Source organism: Typopeltis vanoorti, chromosome 3 (assembly GCF_054136105.1).
Source record: "Typopeltis vanoorti isolate ZY-2024b chromosome 3, IOZ_Tvanoo_1.0, whole genome shotgun sequence".
Classification (NCBI taxonomy): domain Eukaryota; kingdom Metazoa; phylum Arthropoda; class Arachnida; order Uropygi; family Thelyphonidae; genus Typopeltis; species Typopeltis vanoorti.
In genome coordinates, this window is record NC_143551.1 from 134,826,282 (window position 1) to 134,847,495 (window position 21,214).

The following is a 21,214-nucleotide window of genomic DNA, read 5'->3' on the forward strand; positions in this document are numbered from 1 at the left end:
GAGCGCGGTTAGTAGTTAGTAGATGGAACGGAGATTTCAATTGTTCGATGCTGTTAGCACTCTGCGGAGGACTGGCTTTTCTCACAGGGTTAACTTCGACCTGTAAACTGACGTATGTCCGACCTCGGGGCACGTGGGGATATGACATACACACACACACACTGAATTGTGCAAAACGATCAGAAAACCAATCACAGAAGAAATAAGAAAATTCAATTGTGAATTCATACAACAAACTATTGAAAACAACCGTAGTCTCAAAAAAGCCAAACAGCAATTGATGAACAACAATAAACAGATGGTTGCAGTTAGACTACAAGATGGGACCATAACGAGAGATAGATATGCTAAAGGGAAAAGAATTGGAGAATTTTACTCAGTATTATATGAGGATGATGAATTAAATGAAAAAGAAGACAACTGAAATAGCTGAAGTACCACAGATTCTACCAGAAGATGTTGTGTGAAACATCCAAAGCTTAAAAAATGAAAACGCTGCAGGTGAGGATGGAGTTATATAGCTGAACTTCTAAAAACAGGTGGAGAAATAATCTACAGACACTTAGCAAAAATATTTACTTTATGTCTGAAGAAAAATGGTGTACCAACAACATGGAAGAGGGCTACCCTAATTCTGATACATAAAAAAGATGACTTAGAAGTCGTGATGAACTATCGACCCATCAGTCTACTATCGGTGATTTACAAAGTGTTTACAAAAGCTTTAACTCAAAGGCTTTGTACAACTCCAGAGCAAGCACAACCAAAGGAACAGGCGGGCTTTCGAAATGACCTTTAGTACAGTGGATCATATTCAAGTTGTGCATCAGATTATTGAACGGTGTAATGAATATCAGTTACCAATATGTCTTGGTTTTATTGACTATGAAAGAGCCTTTGATTTAGTAAAAACTTGTACAATAATTAAAGCATTACGAAACCAACAAATGGAGGAGCCATACGCCATGATCAGCAAATCAGCATACACCAATGCTACAGCAGCAATTCATTTCAATGGAAACATCTCTCCTGTGGAAATACAGAGAGGTATAAGACGGGGGGTGACACAATATCACCAAGATCATTCACCACGTGCTTAGAAGAAATAATCAAACTTCTTGATTGGGAAGGGAAAGGTGTAAAGATAAATGGAAGATATTTAACCCATTTACGCTCTACAGATGATATAGTTATCTTTACTTCAACTGCTCATGAATTAGACTCGTATCCAAGAACTCCAAATTGTTAGCAAAACAACTGGCCTAAAGAAGTCCCAAGTCATGTTAAACAGTTATGCCCAACCAAAAATAATAAAAATCAATAATGATGAAATTAAACACGTATATCATTACATATACTTAGGACAACAGGTATCAATAGAACAAAACATCATGGACGAAATTAAAAGACGCAAGATGCTTCGGTGGAAAACATTTGGAAAATTACAATCAATATTCAAAAGCCAACTATCATTATGCCTGAAGAGAAAAGTTTTTAACCAATGTATTCTTCCTATACTGACATATGACTGTGAAACATGGACACTGAATGCAAAGGAAATTCAAAAATTAAGAACAACGCAATTTAGTATGGGAAGAAGTATGCTTGGTATCACAAGATTGGATCACAAAAGGAATACGTCGATAAGAAATCAAACCGAAGTCTCTGACATCATAGGAAGAGTGAAACATCTGAAGTGGCAACGGGCTGGGCATATTGCTCGAAGACAAGATCAGCGATGGACAAAAGAAATACTGGATTGGATTCTACGAGAGGAAAACCGACCACGACGCCAACTTAAATCACGGTGGATTGATGACACCATCAGATTTTGCAGGAGTGACACGGAAAAGCAGAGCTATGGACAAACACAGTCTTGGAGTAATCCTGGAAAGACCTTCATCCAGCAGTGGATGGACAATGGCTGATGATATATATATATATATATATATATATATATATATATATATATATATATATATATATATATATATGTTAAAGATACCAAGTTATCTTAAATATAAAACCTGGTTTTTTCTCCATTTCCCAAGTAAGCAAACAGAAAGTCAGTCAAGTTTGCTCCTGCAAGTGTTGCAAGTCATATATTATTATTATTATTATTATTATTACGGGCAGCTCCAAGGCAAGGAGTCCTTAGACTCATCGAGGGAGGCCCAACATCATGTCAAGAACAACTATTCAACATCCACACAGTATCTATCATACTTCTTCTTGAACTCATTTACAGTCATGGCACCCACAACAGACTCTGGCAGCTTATTTCAATCATTTACCACTCTCCAAGTACAAAACCTAGCTCTAATACCCTTGCTGACCACACTCTTACCAAGCTTTCATGGATGGCCCCTAGTCCTCCCACTATCAGTCCTATTCTCAAAAATATCTTCTGAATTAATCTTATAGAAACCCTTCAGTAATTTGAATGTCTCAACCATATCACCCCTTTTCCGCCTATCAACCAATTTCTGCAGCCCACAAATCTTCAACCTGTTCTCATAAGGTTCATTCCATAGTCCTGCTATTATCTTGGTCACTCGTCTCTGGATCCTCTCCGCCTCCTCCCCATCGAGAACAAACCCTGGCGCCCATATCTGGGCACAATAGTATAGATGGCGTCTTATCAAAGCTCGATACAGAGGAACAATAACTTGTTTGTCTCTGCTCGTTTTTCAGCAACCAAGTGATTTGATGAGCTAATTTTGCCATTTTTGCGATGTGTCCCCTAAACGTCAACTCCCTATCCACCAACACTCCCAAATCCCTGGCCTCGTCAATCTCCTGGAGTACAGTTCACCAATGTGATATACTTCTGCTAATATTTTCACCCCAAAATGCAAAACCTTACATTTTTCCACATTAAATTGACATCCATTCTCCTTAGCCCAGACCTCCAATCTATTCAAATCATCCTGCAAAATTTTGACATCATGAGCATTCACGATTGCTTTACCTAACTTTGCATCATCCACAAATAGATGCACAGTTCCTCTCAGATCCTTTCCTATATCGTTAATGAACAAATTAAACAGTAGCGGTCCAAGAACAGAATCCTGCGGCACACCACTAGTCACAGGCCGTCTTTTGGACTCAACTCATGAATAAACCACTCTCTGGTATCTCTCCATCAACCACCCTCCTATCCATCTCACCAACCCTATATTCATTCTCATATGCTGCAGTTTACTTATTAGAATTCCATGTGGTATCCTATCAAAGGCTTTAGAAAGGTCCAGTAGAATCATTGTAAACCCGTTAAAATTACCCTTATCCAGTTCAGCCGTCACTGTGTTATAGAACGTGAGCAAGTTACTGAGGCATGATCTACCCTTCACAAAACCATGCTGTCCCTCATAGAGTATCCCATTTTCATCTGTTCAATCTTGTATTTTCCTCTTGACTATTTTCTCCAAGACCTTGACAACAATTCCTGATATGCTGATCGGCCGGTAATTTTCAACAGACAGCAGTCTTGGAACCTCCTTTATGCAGTGGAACTATTTTCCTCTCTTTCCACCCCCTTGGGACTAACCCAGACCCGAGACTCAAACAAAATGGTCAAAGGCACTGACAATTCTTTAGCCGCTTCTCGTACGACACGAGCTAGTATACCATCCAATCTCACAGATGAATTGACATTGAGGTTTTGCAATAGACTAGTCACCTCCACTTCATTCACCTCAATTCCCGCATAAGCTGTTTGTTCTTCCATTTCTGCAATGTCACCACATGGATGATATACTCTTGCAAAGTGCTCACTCAGTAATTCTACTATATCAACTGATTCGGTTACCTCTCTACCATCGGCATTCTTTAAAATCAATCTGCCGTATACATTTTTTCTTTTACTTGCAGCATATCGAAAAAAAATGTTTGGGATTCTCTTTAGCCTGCATGGCTAATGTTCTTTCATAATCCGCTTTTGCTTTTCTTACCACACCTGTTACCCTTCTGGCCTGGGCTTTATACCATTCATGTGTCTGCAGGTCACCTTTCTCCTTAAATTCCCTCCACAGTTGTTTCTTTTTTTTTTTTTTTTTGCAACTTAAGCTTAATAGTGTTATTCATCCATTTAACCCCTACTTGATTTATTATTCGGACTCTAGGAATACAGTCAGCCATTGCCTCATGCAAACATTTCTTAACCGCCTCCCATACACTATCAGCATCCAGCTCTTGCAGTTGTACATGTCATGGCACTGAACCAAACTCCTAAGCTTGTCATACTTACCAGTCCGATAATTCCACATATACCTTTTCTTAATTGTAAATTCCACACCTTTAGCCACCTCCTAAGTCAAGACCCTATGATCACTCTCACCAATCGGTGGCAATATGGTCATGTTCATTATAGCCAAATCCTCAGATGCAATTACTAGGTCAAGCACTCTCTGATCCCCTAGTAATTTCCATTACATGCTGTCGCAGATAGTTATCCCTTAATAACCGCATAAAATCCAATTCCTTCCTCCCGTGTGTCCTCTCCTCACTCCAATCAATGTGACCATAGTTGAAATCTCCCATAATAATCACCCTCCTTCCACTCATTTCTTCTATTTGCTTGTGCATACTGTCTCCACCATCTTTTCCATCACCTGGTCTATAGCAGCACCCAATTGTATATTTAGTTCTGCTAGCCACAATCTCACACCAAATGGCCTCAAATGTGCTCTTTTCTCTATCCTGCAATTCAACTTTTATTCTCCTTGGCTGCAGCTCATCAGCTATCATCGACAATACTCCTCCCCCATTTTATTCTCCCTGTCATTCCTGAACACGCTATACTCTTCACATTCAATCCCATTAGCTATATCATCTTCAGTCAGCCATGTTTCACTAATGCCAATAATCTGTGGTCTGGAAGTGCCAACCAAGGCCAATAATTCTTCCTTCTTGTTCCTAATACTCCTAGCATTAGTGTACATGAATTGCAGACCCCCGTTAGCCCCCTCCCTACCTTGATGCCTTATACTAACTATCCCATTCTGATTTGTTGTCCTTATTCGCTTGGGCATATTATACTCATTCATACACTCAATTGCCTCCCTAAGGTCGGCATTTCTACTCCCCCCCCACCCCACCCCTTAATAAATCTACTTTCCCTGATTCTGCACATCCACTTCATTCAACAACACTTTTTCAAGTCTCCTTACACCGAATCCATTCAAATGCAAACCATCCATCTTATATAGATCCTACCGCCCATCGAACTCACTCCACACGTCCACAAATTCCACACCACTCATCCTGCATAACCCACGCATAAAGTCATTGGCAATTATGGCCCTCCTTTTAAACACTTCACTGTCATATCGCGGAAAAAAAGACTAATCATCCTAACTCTCTCACTCTTTTCTTTTGCTACCTCAAACAATATATATGTAGAAAGATTTTTAACTTCGGTATATTATTATGTATTCAAGATACCAAGCAATTTTATATAAACTTGGTTTTTAATCCTATTTCCCAAGTGAGCAAACGGACAATTAAGTCAAGTTTGCGGCTGCACGTAGTGTAACACTAGGCAACTCGTTCCTCGGACTCCACCTTTACAACGCGTTGCCTAGTGTTGCACTACGTGCAGCCCCAAACTTGACTTACTTGGAAAAAAGGATTAAAACCTAGCTTATAAAATTGCTTGATATCTTTAACATATATATATAGTCAGTCTCATACGGAGGTAGGGATTTTTTTTCTCCTGGAAACTCAGGTTTTTCGTCCCTCCGAAAAAATATATATATATATATATATATATATATATTCGTATTATCAATACGATTCTTTGTTGGTTACAAACTTTTATGACTATGGTATTTTACAATGCACACACAAACAAGAATATTAATTGTCTGTAGTGTTGAAAGATTGAAAGTTGTTTTGCCTGTCTTAAATCAGAGAAAGAACGATGCTCATAATGTAATACACGGCTTGATCCTAAAATATCCAGGACCGAATTATTTCACGGAAATTAAAGCGTTTATGTTCATCAAGATCGCAAAAAGTTATCAGGAGGTTATCATGAAATCAGGAAGAAGATCGTAATCCGTAAAAAAAAAAAAAACTTACTCCCCCCCCCTCTAAGGAACAAATTTTGGTGACTGAGGCGGTTGGAAATTTGTCGGAATACTGCGTTAGTGTCTTGGACATTCAGGGATGCCATCACGCCCCTTTGTCGGTAGAAACGACGTGCCAAAAAGGTTATCTACGAGGCCTTTTTCACGAAATGCATCTTGAAGGCGTTGAAGAATAGTTCTTAAAGAGTTTGATTCGTGGTCTGCATTTGGGGAAGATATTCTTGATTCATCACCGACCACCTTTATTAAAGGGGTGAAACAGCATTGCCCTGACATGTTTCTGACTGCATCATAGTGATGTTAGGAGATTGAGAAATATCCTACACAGTTGTACCTTTGAAACTACTATTAGTAGTTTACCACAAAAAATCTGTTTCCAATATTGTTGATAACTCGTGTGTGATGCTGATAAAGCAATGTGCATTCAGATTATGGGAAATATTTTCCTTATTTTTTTTCCTTTGCAAACCCTTGCAAAAAAAATGGAAATAGGTGCTCCTGATGTGTTTTATTATTTTTTTTTCTCCATCAGAATTATCAATTACCTCATTCTTGTAAACCTTCGGACTTTCCCAATAGTAGTACGATATTGCGCATTCCTAAAAAAATATTAAAATAGCTTCCACTTTTAAGCAAACCGTCATCCTTAAAATCATTGAATTCCCCCCCCCCCCCTCCTCCCTATTTTCCCTATTGTTTTATGCTTTCAATTTTCTTCTAACAATACAATGTAGCAAAGAAACTTAATCAAAAAACCGAAGTTAGCCTTGTCTGATATTTATCTATACCACGTGTTACCGAACTGCTGTAGCAAATTAATTTTTTTTCCCCTTTCTTTTCAATTATTCTTGAGTTACAAGAAATGAAATCCGTCTAAGTTGGTTTCTGGAAACTCGTGTACAGAAATAAAAATTTTAAAATGCTTTTTAATCTGATTTTTTGCGGTGAGCTCTATTTTTTTTTTTCTTTTCCAAATTTTATTTTTGCTTTTTTTTTTGAAAACTTTCTCCTTATAGCCGTCTTTCCCGAGAACCATTTAATATTGTACGCCTTGTTTGAATCGTCCACGAAAAACTTTCCAGTGCAGTTAATCATACCACCTGAATCAAAAGTTCTGGTGGCTGAGAATTGGGCGTGACTTGGAAACCATCCAGAGATTACATTTAGAACAAGAAAGTTAGTTTCGTATCTGTGACAGCTCTCCGATAGAAGAGTATTTTTTTTAATCCGAAACACCAATACATATACATTTATTAGATTGAACAATTCTAACACAATATAGTCATGAAACATAATTCTGATATTTTCTTTAAGAATGTAAGAGAATTATTATTTTCGAAAAATACATGAACAATTTGAAATTCACATATCGTGGAATTCGGAATTAAATTTTTCGAAAAATGACTGAAATTCTTAAATCAGAAATACAAAACATTCTTTCGATTTATCATCTTAATGAATATTTTAACATAAAATTGTATTGGACTCATATATATCCTGTTTTCTGATTTTTATTCTTTTTTTTTATTTTCCCATCTCAGATTACCGTTAAATATTTTATTAATATTTCAGAAAGGGCGTCAAACTAGCAAACATTGACTGCATTGTTATCAGCATGGCCTTAATATTATTATTCAAGATAACAAGTCTTTGGAAACAATATTTGTTTGCTGTTATATTTGAAATCATTTGTTTCTTGCTTCTATTGTTTTTTTTTTTCACTCAGTATATTGTCTCTGTGTTTTTGCAAAATGTGGTTTTGTTTGCTGATGAATAGGTATATTAAGCAAATTGAATAGCTGCTAGTGGAAAAATAGAAATGTGCTTCTGCTGATACAACTACTTGAAATTTGAAACTTCTTGTTATAGTGGTGATGTTACATTGAGGTTTCATACAACCAACGGTGGGTTTTGAAATATTGGATAAGAAGAGATTATATTATAATAGCAACAGCGGCTGTTTCTGCAATGTGCATACAGCCGAAAATTTTCCCATAAATAATTTGAAAGAGAACCTTTAAAAGGGTCGGCTTTGGTGATCTCAGTTTTAAAGAAGTATAAAATACCTTAATTTTTCAAATAAATAGGCAATATATGGCCTAGAAATCATCTCATTTCTTTAGAAAAAATTTAGAAGGCGAAATTTTCTCTTTAGAAAAAAAATCTTGTCATAATAAAGATTGGAAGAAAATCTTTCTTTTTACAAAAAATCCGAGAAGAAATCTGTAGAAAAAGCTCTTAGAAAAGAGAGCCTCCGTAGCTCAGTCGGTATAGACGAAGCCATTTGATCAGAAAGACCTGGGTTCGATTCCTGTCCAGGACTTGAGGAACCTTTATCTGGTCTCTTTCGACTAAAGGTGAGTTAGCCGGTATCACACGGAGGCAAAGGTTTGCCGGCCTCTACCTCCTCCTATTTTCACAGACAATCACAAACATCGATGCCCACGGTGGGATTCGAACCCGCAGCCTTTTGGTTGTAGAGCGGATACGCTAACCACTCGGTCAACAGCCAAAAGGCTGCGGGTTCGAATCCCACCGTGGGTATCGATGTTTGTGATTGTCTGTGAAAATGCTAGTGGTGGTGGTAGATGGCGTTCGTGTTGTTGGTGGATTGAGAGTTGTGGAGTTGGTGCCCTCCCTCGACGAGTCTTTGGACTCCCTGGAGTGTCATGTAATAATAATAATAATAAAAGAAGAAATCTCTGCAGAAAAAGCTCTTAGAAGAAATTTCTTGTGAAAAGAATTATTGGAATTTTTTTTCTTTAGGAAATATTTTAGAAAACAAAATATTTTCAGTAAAAAATATTAAATTATTGGAAGAAAAACCATTTCTGTAAAAAAATTCTAAAATTCAGGAAAAATATTGGAGGAAATCTTCTCATCAGAAAACAACTTAGAAGAAGAATCCTTCTTCATGAGTTTATACCCCAAAAGATATTTTTAACTGAGGATATTTCTAAAGAAAGACGCATTGCGCTGAGTTTAAAGCATCAAAGGACAGAATCACCCTTCCTTTGTGGAACATTACTGTTCTTCACTAATGCAACCACTGTTAGTCTATCACGCTGAAAATCCAACAGTTTTGCGAATTAAAAAGAACTTCTTCCTTCCTGCTTATTGAAGTTCACATAAAGGCTCAAAAGGCAGGTGAGCTCTTTCATAATTGTTGTGGATGTCCCTTCGTGCGAGAAATTAAATGGACCCAAAAACAGCGTCGAAGGTGCTCTTTCTCTTACACAATACGTTAAGTGATTCGTCTTTACTGCTTTAGAATCTGTTCAAATGTCAGGGTTCAAAAGCCATAGGTCAAATGTCAAAGTTACTTCCATCAAATACAACGTCAATTCAACAGCTGTAAAACTTATATCGTCCCATTAAAAAGATTAAAAAATGGGAGAATGAAAGAATTAATTACGTCAGGCGTGTATCGTAAGAATCAAGATGAGTTGAGATAGAAGAAGAGTACGAACGGCAAAAGAAATAACCAGTTTAAAAACAGCAGAAACTCTCAAGTAGGAGACCTTTTAGTGAGAATCTGCTTTTCAAAGAACATTAAGAAAGCTGTTAACGATGCGTGAAGATTTATAAGCGTGCATGTATTAAATTACGGGGGGGGAGAGCACACATTATAGATTTCTATCAAACCATCAACTTCCCTTCCTACTTGCCTCTGTTGTTTTTCTATCAGTTAGACGAAGTCCCCCCCCCCCCTTCCCCGGCTCTTCACTAAAGAAGTATTTTGTTTGGAATACCACAGGTTCGATTCCAGTAATACGAGGGAACATTTATATTTTTATTTTTGTTTTGTTTTCAACTGAAGGTGAGTTAGCTGGGCTTATATTGGGACAGCAGAATTTTTCATTTCGCGAATCAGATGGAGAAAACACGTGATTAGCAAACAATGAATTCGTCTCGTGGTCTCAGTTGCTTTGAAGTAATCTAAACAACTGATAAACTTTAAAAGGACCACACGTTATCTTTTCAGTCATTTGTAACAAATGCTTTTAATCTTATGTTTCAATTTACATGCAGAGCACAATAGACACGAATTCGTTTACGTCATTTTAATTAGTATATAAAGTTAGTCTTTTAAATTTGACTTATCACTGACTGAATTCCTTTCAATGGATTTATATTGAATTTTTTTAAAAAAAAGTTTTAGCGCATAAAGAATAAACATGAAATTATTTTTTTAAAAAATTTCGTATGGTGATTCGACGACCGTGAGTCCCTTTCACGGGAGGTACAGCGCCATCTCAACTCCCCCTATTTTTATTCCGGCTCGGGATCGCCATAGCTGACGAATCAGACCTTTGTCTGGAGGGATCGTCTTAAGTATTCCTGACTGAAATCGATGTGTGTTCAGAGGCTGGTTTGCCTGTTCTAAGGGACGAAAAATCCAACTTCCTCATGAGACCAGTTAATTCACCTTTCGCCAAAAGAGACTAGATAAAGGTTCCTCACATCGCGGACGGGAATCGAACCCATGTCTTTCCGACCCAAGGGCTTCGTCTATATCGACTGAGCTACGGAGGGTCCACATGAAATTACAAAACTGTAGAAACATTGACATGGTATAGCTAGACGATGTCGCTAGTATCATTAAAATAACTCTATTTTTTTGCAGACATTAATACAGGATTAAAGGCAGGGCAATTTTTAATATGTTTTTTTTCGTTGCTTGGGACCATTTTCTTCTACTACGACGTACATAATTTCTTAGAAAGCAGCGGAAGTCACCTCAGAATCACTAAATTAGATTGACATTTTTCATAAAGGGAGACACTTAAGTCTGGTTGTTTCGTAAGCAACTTCGCAAGTAATGTATGAGTATAATATCAAACACATACAAAAAACAGGGTCTATAAGATAGCAATATTATCATTTTTCTCGTTCTCGGGCACATTTTTTATTTTTTATTTTTTTGTTCTATAAGAAACAAGTTGCCCTTTCTTGTATTTTAATCATGTTAATGGTACCGTGATTAGACTGTCGTTAGTCCCAACTTCCCCATATCCCTTGTAATCCGCTATTCTAAGTGAAAAGGTAAAAAAAAAAAATCGTCTCTTTAAAAAAAAAAAAAAAACTAATAATTATTGTTCTTTTTTTTCTTCTTTAGATGTAATATCCGTAAAATGTTTGCTATCCCTGCGTATAAGTTCTTTTACGGTGCCTTTCTCGACTAATCATTAAGCAGTGCGTATTCCCTATGGGAATAACTAAGCAAACGATAAAAATTGAGTCACTACAGTTAATCATACCAGCTCACTCCAATGTGATTTTTTTTTAATCTCTTCTCTTGCATCAAGGCAACGAAACTTGGAAAGTGTCCAAGAATTCTATCAGCAAGTCTGTATCTGTTCTTTACTTTATTCCATGCTTCTTTAAACCTGCGTACATTCGAGTGGAAACAAAATGTTTTCATTAACTTGGTCCATAAAATATCATGCCGAAGTTTAATGAGAGCATAAATCACTTGGTAATAACTCCTCATTAATTATGGCAGGAAATTAGCTTTCATAAATTTTAAATAAATGTCTTTTCTCTTTTCTTTTAACCAAAATTGGCACATTCATTTCAGGTCAGCTGCTTTAAGTGGCTTTTCCCCCATCGTCCTAAGATTGGTGTTTGTATTTTTTGTTATCAGATTTTTGTTACCACCAGCTTATTGTTAAAAATTAATAATTATTAACTTCGTCTGCAACTTTAGACTCTATTGTTACGCAATGATAGCGCGTGCTCTGAACTCATTATTATTACACTAGTTTCGTATTCTCTTGTTGTCAACGTGATTAAAACTAGTTCTTAGCTGATGATGTAATTCTAAAGTAAAGATTAAGGAAGTGAAACTATTTTTTTAAAAAAAAATCAGATAAATTAGCATCTCCCAAAGTTAACTTTAAAGTTGTAGTTGAAGGGAAAAAAATTTCACCTCTGACACTTCTCTATTTTTTATTCGAGTCTCTAGTGTATCGACTAGTAAATCAACATCTTTCTAGAATCTTTTCTTCTTCCAATCCATCATGACTCACTCTATTGCATTCCTCGACCATTCTTCAAATTCCAAGGGCTCACTTGGAATTTGTTAGCGTCGTATATCGATAACAAATGAAAAAAGTTCACTTTTTCATCCCTTCTTTTCAACGTCACTCGAGACATAACTTACGCGGCAAAATAATCACTTAAAGCAATCTAATATATTAACTTCCTACTCTTGACAACTTCTAATTAAGAACGAACACCAATTTTTAAGTTTTTACCTAGTTATTGTGCCCAAAGAATTTTATTCTTTCTTTAAAAAAAAAATTTCGATAGATCAAAAGTCGGATAAACGAATCTCCACTAAAGACAATTTTCGATAGAAATACCATGCAATAGAGAGGGTGATGTAATTCAGAAAGATGCGGTTTTTATCCTCCTTCCTCACACAGAATAAACTCAACAATATCAATCATCATTACTTTGTCTTAATTAATACGAATAAGTTTAAGTTATTTTCATTGAAGACGTTCCACAAATGTCTTAAATTTTTCTTCAAGTCCGTCGTGGTGAAGTCACTGTAGGTAACCAATGAAGTATTTATAAAAATGCATGAAACTACGAATGCCGTTCAATATTCTACATTCTGATAACAGTAATCCATCAGTTTATGACAGTGGCGCCACCTATCGAAAATTTCTGTATGCATGTAAATCTTTGGGATGGCCATTAGGATGGTATAATACGCAGTCAGAGATATTTGAACTATATTTACTCCGAAAAATAATACGCCACGTATCATGCTTGTAAATAAATTGAATTTCTGACATGTTTGTTCCATTTTATTCGTCAAGGTAAAATTGACTTCTTCAGTTCTTTCGTCTATTTGAGTATGCTGATTGAACCCAAAACGTATTCATTGCGAGGTTATATCAGGGACAAAATGAAACGCAGATGCGGTGTGTCTTATCTGGAAACTCATGATGAACATATTTTGCCGGTTCATCGACCTTTCCGACCCATCACGAATGTTTTTGGGGGCGAATTTGGAAATTACAGCAGCACATACCATCCCAGCACAAGTTTTGAATAATGGCCCACTAACGTGACTAAATCACTAATATACAAAGGTCACGCTATCTCTATAGACTACTTATTTATTCTATGTGTTCGTTTATCATGTTGATGATGGAAGCTAAAGAAAAAATTTTTTTTTTCTTGTCTATATACTTAAGCGAGCCCGAAGAATGAAAACTTTTAAGAACGCACGTGAAGGTCCCAATAAAAGCGTCTATGTTTTCAGCTGTATTTACCTAAGAACTTCATTCTAGGAAATTGCTTTTCTTCGAAAACAATCTTAGAACGAAGACACGTTCATTAAATAAGATTTATTGACAGCAACTCTGATCTCTCAACATAGCTGAACACGCCAGGTAAAGTTTGTGATCTGAACAAAGTGAATTCTGTTTATCGCAGTGTCTGCTGTTTTAGCCTTCACACGTGTTTATTAGTTGGTTGTTATAGATTAACATAGTCTAATGAGAAGTTTGTTAAACACATCGTAAACAGTAAGACAATTATTATTTATTTATTTTGGTTACTTAAGTTTTAGGAACTCTGAATTCTATCTTTATAATAAAACAATGTTCAACCAATTATATTTGAACAACATGCAGGGGGGGGGGGGAGTGTTGTTTCGGAAGGACATCGATTTAGCGGAATTTATATTTTCAACCCTCCTTTATTAAGGAGGATTCAAACATCGACCTTATTATTTCTTGTCAATTTTCGGTCTCAACTATTGCCAAAAAAGTCAAGATACTGTTTACTTTTTCATGTCATAATTACCACTTGAATTCAATAGAACGCTCTTCCTTAGATTTGGGATCGATCCCGCTTCAATAAGAAAGAGAAATATTTATTATTGCTTTTATTAAAAGGGGAGTTAGTCAGTTTCATACTGAGGGAAAGAGTTCCCATCCGGAAACTTTGGTTTTTCATCTAGCGAAGAATGAAGATTGACCAGAACTAGCACGTGGTCTACAAATAGAATATCTGAGACTAGCTTATAAAATTAACTGATCGTCAGCGCATTCTCCCATGAAGACTCTCAAGATTACGATTCTACAGGATCAGGGTTCTTTATTTATATGAATTGTCATTTTCTTACACTTCGATGAAATCTTTTGCTAAATCAATCATCAGCAGGACCTCATTTATCCATTTTTTTTTCTCCAAATTGATGTCATTTATAGACTGAAAAAAATCAATAAAAACAAGAAAGAAAAATGAAATAAAAACTTAGCTTTAGTCTACCGATAATGTAAACTAAAACTGTATAAAATGGAATATTTGGAGATTAGGCTATTAAGTATGTAAACTACCCCACAGGAATCAAAATTAGGACTATGCAAAACAAAACAAAAAAAATGGAAACATTTCTTAGCTCACTCAGTTATATATTATAGGTTTATAACTTTCTTGGGTGGGAGTTAAGGTTACGTTATGTTGAGTATTCCAAATAATGTATTAATTTTAATACCGGCAAGATTACCAACCAAGTATCCAGGTAAAGACAATAGAAACCCATATGGATTTTACCATAACTTTGGAGGGTTATCTTTTATTGTTGTATTCAGTGGAGCGGCCATTTTAAAAAATTAAAATCGTTAAAGTTAGATTCACGATTATCCATGTTTTCAACTATTGAACAGCAACTTCTACTCATCAAGGTAGCTAAATCGACGGAGAATACATGTTCGGAAATCGATTGTAAGTTTTGCAGGACAAAACATCCGAGTTTTCGAGAAGAAAATCATGCCACAGTCCGAAACTTGATGACCTAGCTTCGTTTTTGTTAAAAACGAAGTTTCGTTTAAATATTAAATGCGACACACGCGTTTAATATTTAAAATATCATTAAAATATAAACTGTTTCAAAATGGATTGAACACCTTAACATATGTATTGCTCAGTAATTAGGTTTCATATGAGGAACTATTGCAGTTATTGTAATAATATTACCATGCATCAATATTCTGTGTTCACACGAAATCTACTTATTTAATAATAAATATTTTAAAATTCATTTTGAAACATTATTCGCATTTCTAATTATTACGTTAATAACATTCTTGGTGAATACGAGTTCCGATACAAGTTGCTTAATTCATGTGGTTGTGAAGAGCAATTCTATTGCACATTTCCTTATCTCGGTGAACTTCTAGTACTTTAAGCAAACTATAGACGGCGTGTCAATTGGTTGAATGGAGCTATTCGAGAAGGAATCACAAGTAGTTTGTATTCTTCGATGTCTAACATTGACAAGAAAAACAACACAGTTTCCAGAAAAGAGTAGTGAATAATGTAAGAATCAGTTTCTTGATACTTGTAGCAACTTTTACTTTGAGTGATGCCAGTTTTCTCTGTTTATTTCTTACTGTAAAAGAAAAACAAGTGAAGAAAACAAGTAACGAATTTCGTTGTAGTGAGGCTTTCATACAACTCGCGAAGATGAAGAAAGCAGCAAAAATGGAAAACTTTTGGAACGCTGCCGGTGACCCTTATACTGTTCGTCCGTCAGAAGGGCATCAAATTTAACGTCTATTGTAGCAGAAAAAGGAGTCTTTGAGACCAACTTTCGACTTGTCAAGGAAATGTGACACTCGAGTCCGTTTTTTTTTAAACTTTTATTATATCAACTTTGAAACGAATAAAAGAGGGTCACAGGAAAGTCTACATAATCGGAGGAATAAAAATTAAATGTCTAATGTGCATTTCTACCGTCATGAAATAAAAGTCAAAATAACACATAATTGTATCGTTCTATATAGGTATATAGGTGGTATAGTATACTGCTGCATGTATGTATGCATGTGTATATTACGCATGCTCTGTGCAGTAATGTTAAAAAAAAAGCTGCAAAGATTGTGTGTGTAAACAGGCAATACTGTTGCAGTTTGAATTAAAACACAGGCAACTAAGTTATGAGACCTGTGTGTGCGTGCATGTGTGTGTGTGTGTCGTTTGTTTAATCTGATATCTGATTTGAAAAAAAAAAACTAAGTTTCCAGTAGGCCGGGAATTTCTGATTTTGAGATCACTAACTCTATTTGAATGAAAACAAAAACTCACAATAGGTTCTTTTTGTTCTAGAAGGGATTCTACAGCAGGTCCGATACCTACGAAGACTAAAGGTGATGCTATAGCAGTCAGCCGTTTTTTATCACATTCATCACACTAGTCCTAGCACAGCCACGTGTAAACAAATTTAAAAAATTCTTTTTTTTAAAGAGAGAGATGTAATTTTATATGGTCATCGTTTAATTTTACTAATAAAATTAATTTTTTTAACAAAAAGATTAAAAAAAAGTTAATACATTTACAAGCAGACACCCGCGATACAAGAAGTACCAATTCGCCATAAACTCTTGACTTTTTTGTTGACTTTCTTGAACCACAAATGGCTAGTAGCAATAGGACTGGATACCATGGTTCTTAATGTGCTGATTAACCATACAGATGACGTTACATATGCAGTATGCAGATACAAAACCATGAATAAAGCACTTCACTTTGAAGTTTAAGCCGTTGCAAATACATTCACCCCTTAAAGATTAATGCCTCTCTTTTTTTTAAATCCACCCAATTTACTATTCTGAACCATATCTGTACGAACAGAGTGTATAATTAACACGGGATAGAATTATTCTCCAAAGGCTCTGAATTGTATCTTTCGTAGCAGATGCTTCGACTTAAGATAAATAGTTGATTTCCCTGAAGTACCGAAAAAGAAGAACGAGTATTTTAAAACCTAAAGCCGTATTACGGCACTCATTTCTTATTCTTAATGTTTTTATAGTCTTCTGGCCTTCTTCGATAATATTCTCCGCTAAAACTTCATTATCTATCGAAGGGGGGGGGGTTGCCTTTTTTTTTTGTGTGCGAAACTGCAAAGTCAAGTCACTTTATCTTGAAGGCGGTAAGCTGTTTCTCCACTCTTAAGATTTATTAGTTCGTTTATCAGAAATGGAGATGTTCAATTTCCTCCAGTAACCATTTCACCTAACGAGACCGTATCTTGGCTGGGCAATTGCTGAGTGTGTCTTAATCATACCTATTGTTCACCGTGGGCTATAAGAAAAACGTTACATAATACGACAGAACCGGCGCGCATTAGAGAAGTAATTGAAGACCGAAATCACTTCATTAGCATAGGAACTTGGAAAGTCCACGGAGAAATTTTATTATTTAAGTAAAACGCGTGGCGAAGAAGAGTATAATTTACACGCCAATAAACGTAGACTACACGCTAATTGATGTTGGGATTCATTTGGCGAGCCAAGACAGAGTTAGGGATAGGTTTTCCTGAGCATGCGATATTTCCGGCAAGTTTAATTCATGAACGGAGAGTTTCTTTTACACTTTAATGAACCAAAGTGGACTCTAATTCCGTAAATTTATTCTTAACGCCTTAAACTTTAAGAAAATGAGGAAAGATATATTTGCTTAAGGATTATAAAGATATGCAAAATTATTCTTGGGATGCGTGGTTCTAAATGGAAATATATTTCTTCTTCTTTTTTTTTTTCTTTGACTACAGTTCAATTATATGCAGTGGTTTTTTTGTTGCATTCAGTTGCTATTGTTGCCATGGCAACAATGCTATTGCTTTTAACGGATGAGTTTCCTAATAAATACGTGCTATCATGTTAAGCATTAGAGATATATTAAACGCTATTTCATGCATCTTTTCCATTTCCAGATAAATAATATTTGCGTTATATTTTTATTTTTTTATGGCGGTCTTATCAAACATTTGTAAATCCTCTTGCATATTGGGTTTGTTAATGCGTTAGTTAATTCCGAATTCCAATCAGGAGCCCTCATGCACTTTAATATCGAATAAAATATATTGTTTTTATATTTATTATTTATCTACAATAATTACAATAGCCTTAAATGGACTTCGTTACAGGTTGTTTGTAAAAAAGGAAATAAATTAAATTCAAACAGTTACGGCCGGAACAACTAAGGCTGTGAGGCCAGTGGATTATCTGTGTTCTTCGGCTTGTTTGCCTGTTTGGAGGATACAAAAATCCGAGTTCCCTGGAGAAAAAACCTTTGCAACCCGTATGAGATCGGTTAACTCACCTTTAGATGAAAGGCTTGACCTAATAAAAGTGCCTGAGACCAGATTCGAACCCAGGTCTCTTCCAACAAAAGGATATCATCCTACCGACTGGACTCGTCGATTAGTTTACGTTGAATTCTACAGACCTTACGTGTAAACATGCTTATCCTCAAAATATTTAAAGTTTAATAATTATGTCAACATATATATATATATATACACATATATATATATATATACATTTATTTTTAATGAAAATGCTCATAATTTTTGCGCATTCGACAAGGACTTTAATACTTTTGTCACAAGAATGCCCCAAACTAGAAACCGTTTCTAAGAGAGTTGCAGAACTACACCGTTGTACACAGTTGCAGGTGTACAAAATGGACCAATGACTTTTGTTCAAAAATTGCAATATCGATTGAAAGTAAAACAGTTGGCATTACTTGAAATAATGGTGTTGGTAACAGAGAGAGATTTAATTCATAATGGCGCGTGATGTTTTCACCGTACATGTAACGATCAAATAATGGTCATCGAGTAAATAGCTTTTGTTTGCCGAAAGAGGAAAAAAAAATCAATACACTGCAAGGTTATAATTTTTTCTTTTTATGATTGACTGTAGATCTCTTTGATCATTGTAAATACTTATTATTAGCAAAACTGTGTGGATCGCTGCAGGTTTTTCTTGATTTAATGCATTTGATAACGTTAAGAAATGTTCTTGAAGAAACAATAAAAAACACGTGATACTATTACAACGAATGTTTTTTTTTTGACTTCATCAATAAAAAAATTCTCTTTGTACCTTTAAAATTTCCCTCACAATATCAATTTAAAATGTTCGTAATAAATAATGTAGGCATATCTTCTTTATGTAATAATATATTCTCTAATTATAAATCTTTACGGTAGATGGCGCTGATAATTAGTGCTTAGCTTGGTATTTAAAATGAATTTCTTCCTATAATTCTTAGTCACGTGTTTGTTCTTGAAGTTATATTATTATTACTACTAACAGGAGATCCATTACTCAGGGACAACTGTGTTCTCGTTTTGAGAATCGGTCCAATTCTGTTTTTGTTCCTTTTTTCCAAGACGTACAGAACAATTCTTATTTATAGCAGCAATTATTTAGTATACCTTACAAACTTAGATTACTATTTTCCAACTGGATAATTGGTTGTTACTGTAATCAGAGTTCGAAAGAAAATTTCGGAGAATTTATAAATTTTACGGTAAATTTCATAAAGTCTCTGGAGATAAGCAGTTTAGACGATTCTCTTTGGTTATAAAGATCTCGGTTCGAACTCCGTATTGACGCCAAGAATCTTTATCATGACATTTCAATTGATTGCAGGTGAGTTAGTTAGTCAGTCTCATATGGAGGGTTTTCATCACGCAAAACAGGGAAGCTGGCCAGAAGAACACACGCAATTTACAGACATATGATACTACGCGAATTAGGATTAATGACCCCCATTCCATCAGATCTCTTTTCGATAGACGTCGTGGTCTATGCAGAAGCCTTAAATTCATATTTGTATATGAATTTCATTCAAGAAAGCTTGTGAAGCCATCATACATTAGTGTAGTGGGTGGTCTATGGGTTAAATAACACCTAGTAATCTCTCTTGATGCGTTAATTATAAAACATGACGCTTATCCAATAATCCGATTAATAAGGATTATCAAATGATCTATTCCTTCACCTATTCACTCATTTTTTTAATCTATTCCTTTGTGCTTTAAATGTTGGCCTATTTTTCATTCCACCTCTTACATTCGCAGTTTGCTATCCATCTTCTCGTAGTAATTTTTCTTTCTCCTACTTATCGCCTGCTGTTGTTTTTATCATGCGTTCGTTCTCTTTCTCTATTCTTGCGATGAAGTGATGATGTATACTGGACAAAAGAAGTCGTTTACTGAAAGTTAACTACCTGTCGGTTTGCGAGAAGCAGCGTGCATGCAGTTAGACAACCCCCATTATTATACTTCGTAGTCTTCCAGAGGAACTTTTAATCATTTTAGAAATGGGCTAAGAAGAAGGCTGCAGTAATGTAACGTTTAGACTTAAAATAAATGGGAATGTAAATTCGGTACGTACAAGAGCACAGAAGGTCTCTTTATTCCCTTAAAAATAAGGGATACTATTTAAGGTAAGATATTTCAAAAATAGTCTTTAGAATAGACGAAGTGCAGCTGTTAAGATGACAAGAAATTCGATCGGTCAACAAATAAGTTTTCCACCTTCTTTGGGAATAATGTCAGTTACTGGATGATGTCTTATGTCTAGCAGTTTATCGTAAAACATAAATTGTTATACATAAATGCCCTTGTCTTATTCAGCAGTACAAAGGTATACAACTCTCTCAGTTCAAGTCCGAGATCACTTTCCTTAGTATTTTTCTCTAATGCGAAGCACATCCCCTTACGGAGATGTATGATACTATGCATTAAAGGCAAGGGTCGAAACCCAGACCGGTTTCGACCTTTATTGAGATCTCATCAGTGGGAGACCTCAATATTACTTAACCTAGGCATTAGAAATACCAAGGTCAAGTAATACAGAGCTTATAAGTATTTTACCTAAACAAGTTGCCACAAGGTGCTTTGACCTTATTAAATAAAAATCTCAGGATGAGAGATAGATGTAGAAAGTTTTTTACCTTGGGTATAATATATGTTAAAGATTCCAAGCAATTTTTTGCATTAGGGGAAAATACTATGGAAAGTGATCGGAACTTACTCCACCTTTACCACGAGTTGCCTCGGATTTGCACTACGTGCAGGTGCAAAATTGACTTACTTGTCTGTTTGCTTACTTGGGAAAAGGATTAAAACTCTCTCATTTGTTCATGCACTGATTTCTTTTTATCCCATGTTCAAGAAAAACCTGGAAAAAACTTTATTTCATTTTAAGAGACAACCATTTATCCTTTTTAATGGACAGACTTTTTATCCTATTTTAATGGACAACCTTTTATCCTATTTTAATGGACAAACGTTT